The sequence below is a fragment of the Octodon degus genome, unplaced genomic scaffold (genome assembly GCF_000260255.1).
Source record: "Octodon degus isolate 3935 unplaced genomic scaffold, OctDeg1.0 scaffold00001, whole genome shotgun sequence".
NCBI classification, from domain to species: Eukaryota; Metazoa; Chordata; class Mammalia; order Rodentia; family Octodontidae; genus Octodon; species Octodon degus.
This window is the reverse complement of record NW_004524577.1, coordinates 39902575-39908950: the sequence shown is the minus strand read 5'-3', so window position 1 is coordinate 39908950 and position 6376 is coordinate 39902575. Positions and strand designations below refer to the sequence as shown.

The window sequence follows — 6376 nt, the reverse complement described above, 5'->3', positions numbered from 1 at the left end:
CAGAACTGGACTGTCACCTTCGCTGTCAACCTCGGCTCACGGTGTAGGCGCACAGGCTAACAGGAACGCTGGGCAAGCCACAAATGGGAGGGTGGGCTTAGCAGTGTGTGTTCCTAGTGGCTGCACCCTTTAAAAAGTAAAAATTAAAAAAAAAAAAAAAAGTAAAAAGAAACAGGTGAACTAAATTGAGTATTTTATTTATTCCAGCATATCCAGAATACTATCATCTCACCATGCTGTCAATGTGAAAGTGATTAATGGGCACTCACTTTTTGTGCTATGTTTTGCATGCCGGGGTACAGTGTATGCTTGGAGCACACCTCAGTCAGGGCCAGCCATCTTCCCAGGGCTCAGTAGCTACTGCACTGGACAGGGCAGGCCTAGATTCTGGACTTAGTTCATTGCATACTTTACACTACATCCTAAAGTAGTAGGCCAGAGATGAAAACACCCCGTGAAGCCTGAGGAAGGGTCTCAAGAAGCTGAGAGGAACTGGGAGGACCCTATAAAGCAGAATCTGTCACCACAGTTCCTTTTGAAGTGCATTTGTTTGCAATAACTTTTATAAACATCATTCCTTCTCTCCTTGGTTTCACAGTTTGGGGACCCAATTTATCTCTGATGGAGGCGAGGAGTATTTTCTCAGCTGCAAATCATGTTCATTGGGCAGCAGATCGATAGGAATGTGGAGTCAACAGCCCTACTACCTCCAGTGCTTCTGATGGCTTTTCCAGCCCCATACTGTAGTACTGTATGGAGGTGACAGGCATCCCCTTCCTGCTGAAGGTGACACGGGCCCATCTACCGCGGGGAGGGGGCCCTGGACGCAGGCTCAAGAGAGCTTATTTCAAAGTTCTGGTCCTCGTTCTTTGCTTTTACTTGACTTTTAGATCCCTGGGGTCCTTGGTGACCACAGTGTATCCGGAATCTTCTGAGACAGGACTGGCTCGGGAGGTTGTGGCTGAGCAGAGTGGCATGTGGTTAAAGCACTAGCTTCTTGTTGAGGAATTATTGTACCAGTTGCTTTTGCTTCTGTAACACTTCTGGCATGTAAGCACTACACCCCGAGATACCTCAGCAGGCCTTAGGGACCGTGAGAGGGCTGCTTGCCTTTTGTAAAGTAGGAAGGAAGAAGCTGTAAGGAACAGGGCGAGGGGAAGCAGCGAGATACCAGCTTCGCTGAGCCAACCAGTGTTAAACTAAGTTGCTACATAGGTCAAAGAGCCAGAAATTGGTCTCCATAAACTGTCCTACAGTTACTCAGCAGAGCACCCTACTGGAACCCAAGGTCAGCCCAGTGTCCTTTGACGCCTACTTGAAGCACAAGCAAACTGAAAACTAAATCTTAGAATTCTATTCTTCGGGGTTCTCAGTGTGACCTCGTTTCTCTCTATTAAACACTGCACTTTCAGCAGGCCTTTCATTATATCAACCAGGAGAAACCCGGAACGCCAAGGCTGCGCAGGACTTGTGGTGTCCATGCTGGGTACAGGGCCCAGGTACAATTTCCAGAAGAATGTGGCTGATGCAGTTTAATAGCACCTGGGAAAGCACAGCTCCCTATTCCTAGTCCGCTTTTGTTACTGTTCACCCTCTTCTGCCCTCTCCTGCCCACAAATGTTAAAAGAAGATAAGCTGGAGTCACCTGTAGGAAGATGGCCGGACCTCGAGGCCATCATGGCGGGTGGAATGCATCAGACCCGCAGGCTTACGTATCACAGGGTTTCTCTCACATAAGAAACCCCAGTTATAAATGAAGAGCAACATAAAAATCAGATTAATAGGAAGCAGGGAACCAGATCTCGCTCAAAGGGGATGAGCAAAGGAACAGGGCTGGGCTAGGTGCGGGGGCTCACGCCACAGGAGGAATGAGGACACTGCACAGCAAATGGTGCCCGTTATTTTAAAGAGAAAGGGGGAAAAAAAAGAAAAGAAAGAATTCAGAATTTCAAAACAAGATAGTAGGAAACTAACAATGGTTATTATAGTGCACGTTGTTATCTTCAAAATAGTTGCTCAGCGTACAGTGTAATATATAGGCATGCAAAACTCATCAAACAATGTAAGCACAAACTGTTCCTTTCAATCAACTAACAGAAATTAGTAGGACAGGGCTGGGCAGACAGCTCAGCAGTTGAGGGGTCTGTCTGGCAGGCTCAAGGACCCAGGTTGGACCCCCAGGGCGGTGCATGCCGTGCTGGACCCCGAATCCCGAGTGCACTACGCACGCCTGTCACCCCAGTGCTGGAGAGGCCGAGGCAGAGGATCACTATGAGTCTGAGCTTTGTACTGAGCCCCTGTACCCAATAAATAAATAAAAAAGCTGGAGAGATAGCTCAGAGACATAACTACCTGCTTGGCAAGCGCAAGGACCCAAGTTTAATCCCCGGCCGCACGTGCAGTGTGGTCTCAGCCCCAGCTGCCCTGGAAGCCCACTATGCAGCCCCCGAATGGGGCATGGTGGCACATGCCTGTAATGTCAGCACTTGGGAGGCCGAGCCAGGAGGATCCCTGCAAGTTCCACATCAGCCTGGGGGCTACAAAAGTGAGCACAAGGCCAGCCCAAACTGCATAGTGAGACCCTGTCTCAAATAAATAAATAAATAAATAAATTTAAAATAAAAAAAAAACTAGTAATCTTAGCTATCTTGTGTATATATGTATATTTCAAACTGTACTCCTTTTAAAAAAGGGGGAAAATAGTTGTATGGTCAGGGCTGTCTAGAGAGCCTGTTGACACGCAGATTCCTGGCCAACCCTGCACAGATCTGCCAGGCTAGCAGATCCCGGAGGTGCATCTGTGGCTGCATCCCAGGGCCTTTTCATTCTGGGTGTCCACCCTTCGGAAGCGCTGCTGGCTGTCTGCCTGGGCAATGCAACAGCACTGTGGGAGTTTGCTCTGTGCACCCACGAACTTGTGCTACGACTGTGGAGTTGTATTTTATCTTGAGAATGCCACCTAAGGATCTTTCTGACCAAACATTAGTAGACAAAAAAATCATTAAATTGACTTTTTCTCCCCAAAAGTTTTAGAGACCACCTTAGAGGGCAGCCAGACCTTGTCCTAGCTGAGCAGTGAAGGAGCAGCTGCCTCGCTCCCCAGCCACGGCCTCTGCTCTGGAGCTGTCTTACGCGACCACCTCATGATTCATGGGACTAAAGGTGAGGGTCCTGCCTTGAATCACGTGCATGAAGCGGCCATGAGTTTCGTGACACCCCGCCTTGGAGAATGCCCAGCCATTCCTCTCAAAGGCCAGCTGGCACCTAAGTGGGGAAGGCGGAGAAGGCACAGGCATGAGGCACAAGGAGCTGCAGTAACCAGACACCTGCCCTATATTGGTGACGGTACTGCAGCAACTGCAGGAATATTTATTAAGCATCTGCTAGTGGCAGCCCAGGTGTGGAGCATTTACACTTTATGTCATCTAATCCATATAAAGATCCTATTGTTAGATATGAATGCATATATCTTCCGCTTAAGGAAATTGAGCTGAGAAGTTAACAACTTGCCTAAGGTAGCAAGTGCCCACACTGGCAGGGAAAAGCAGTTAATTTGTTTCAAAGCCTGTACTTATATTGAGAACAGGCCTCAGTGCAAGCTGAAAATACATTGAAGGTTTGTTTCCCTTTTAAAAGCAGAGAAAAAATTATACTGATATGAAGCCTTTCCCCTTTATCCAGGGTCTTGATTAGCTCAGCAATGGTAGTTTCTATTTGCTTTTTTCTTAATTTTAGGGAAGGGTCTAGGGGTGTTCAGGGTCTCACTACTAGATCAGACTTGTAGTGATCCGCCTGTTTACAGCCTCCCAATAGCTGGGATTACAGGTGCACGCCACCACGCCCAGTCTCAATTGCTGTCTCAACGTGCCCCAGGGGTGGGGGATCAAACCCCTGGCCCCTGTGCCTGCTTGCAGGCACTTTAAGCTTCAGAGCTATTTGGCCGGCCCCTTCTATTTGCTTTTTAATGTCAAGAAAAGTTAAAAATTAAAATTATCATCATAAAATTCGCCATCCATCTGTATATTGTGAAATGCATTTTATTTTTATTTATTTATTTGGTTGGTTGGTTTTTCCTGGTTTAATAAGGACTTATTTTGAGAAAAAAGATCCCACACATCAAGCATTCACAAAAAATAACCCATAGTATCAACTTTAGAGGGGTCAGGGAGATGGCTCAGTAGAATAAGTGCTTCCCTGGCAAGTGCAAGGGTCTGAGTTCAATCCTGGTTCTGCCAAATAAAAAAAAAAAAAAGAACTTTAGAAAACAAAGACTATTAAACTAATTTTTCTAGAGGATGCATTTGACATGCTCTCATTCACAAAAATACAATGTTACATTTGTGTTTAACAGCCCCACAAAGTACTTGATGCGGGTGATACACATAACTCTTAAGTCAAACAGAGCTGCTGGCAGATGCTGCACTAGGTGAGACGGCCTTTGCAGTTAGGGAAGCAGCTCCTGAAATCATGTATAAATGGCAATAACTATACTGCCTGCATCATGAGAGACTATTGTGGAGACAGCTGATAAAAACCATACAACTTTTTTATTGTTAAGTCATAAAGAGGTATCAAAATTAAAAAGCAAAAATTACAGGAGAAGACTTAACAAAACTACTAGGAGCATCAGAGGAAGTGAAAATGGTACTAGGCGCAGGGCGATTATGAACCTGGTAGGACAACAGGAAGAACAGTGAGCGTGTGCTGAAGGTACTACGGGAGAGGATCGGGTGAAATTTTGATCTTAGACAAGCGCCTAGATAAAGAAATAATGGGACAAGACTTCTAAACCAAACTATGTGCTTAAGAGTCATCCTCTCCTTCCTCAGCCTCTTTTTCATCATCCTTGATCAACTCCAGCTGGTCCTCTGCCCGATCTTCACTTTCATCATCATCCAGGAGCTCCCCCTCCTCAGCAGTCATCCGCAGCACCCTCAGACTCCATCTTCACATTAGTCTCATCTTTCTTCTGGGAGGTGGTGGCCTGCTCCTCTTCAGTCTTGTCATCCTTCATCTCCACTGCTTGTTTGCTCTGTTCCTTTTCAATTTTCTCTAGGCTTTCCAGTAAAGAATCCACTTTTTGTTTTATCTGGGTCAGCTCCTTCTTAATGGCCTGAAGGTCATCATCTTTCAACTTTCCAGACTTGGATGAAGATCCCTGCTGGCCGCTCTCAGAATTGAAGCCACTTTTGCCTCTTCGGGAGGTGTTTCCTGATGCACGCTGGCGTTTCGAGGGCACTACAGCCTGAGCAATAGGAGGAGGAGGAACACGTGCTGGGGACTGTACATCCTGTCATAATAATCACTTTGGAAGTCACAGTCCAAGTCAAAAGAGGAGCTGAGTAGAGGGGACGGAGCAGGGTGTTCTGGTGCTGACCCAGATGTCTCTGCTGCAGATTGCTTCACCCTGGCTTTTCCTCTGTTCACTTTCAGCTCTGCAGCCAGATTAATATCTAAAACCTGGCCAGCAATCATTCTGCCATCCTCTCTAGGTACAGCAGCCCAGGCATTTCTCTCATCAACATACTGGACAAAGGCAAAGCCTTACGAATGGAGCAACCCACAATTTTGCCATATTTCGAGAAGATGGCCTCCACATCAGATTTCTTCACCACCAGAGTGTTCAGATTCCCAGTGAACAAACGGGAATTCATGGAGCGAGGATCTGTCTTGTTGGTAACATTGCTAGCCATTGTGTTTGAAGATAAAATTGCTTACAGTGACAAAAACTGTAGCTGAAGATAAAAAAAAATCTCACAGGAGAGAGATGAGAGAAGAGATTTGACTCTGAATCCCCTGCTCCAGGTTCTACGTGGAGTTGACTGCTGCTCGAGGTCAGCAACGTGGCAGCGACCGCTCAGTCTCCGTCTCTTCACAAAATTTGTTTGTTTTGAGGTACTGTGGATTGAACTTGGGACCTTGTCCTTGCCAGTCAGGGGCTTATGCTGCTGAGCTAGCTCCCGGCCCTGCAGTGCATTTTAGATGCCATTGGTAACGTGTATGCAAAAATCACTGAAATCACACCCTTTGTGTTTCATAGCTCATGTAAGTGCTCTGTACAACACTAGCCTGTTTTCTCACTTTGTGATCCATGCACATTCCATCAGCACTCTACTTGGGCCTCTTTGAGTAAGAAGAAACTGAAGAATCTGAAGCAGGGGTCACCCTATCAGCCTTGCCCACTGGCTCTTTACTTTCAGCGTCAGTGGTTGGTTAGCATTAGGAAGTAATGCACATAAAAAAGGGCATAAGAGGCCTTGTTGTTTCTCTGTATTTCTTAGAATGTCATTGCCTTCTTTCTGTATAGAGGCCACTTCATGTTTGACCATCACAATCTCTGGGGAAGTCAGCATTGTATTAATCAGATACATGTTCC

The 6376-nt window shown here is 46.3% G+C and overlaps 1 pseudogene; it reads right to left on the bottom strand.

Moving 5' to 3' along the window:
- Nucleotides 1–4803: 4803 nt before the first annotated feature.
- On the bottom strand, nt 4804–5773 carry LOC105743693 (annotated as a pseudogene).
- Nucleotides 5774–6376: the final 603 nt, after the last annotated feature.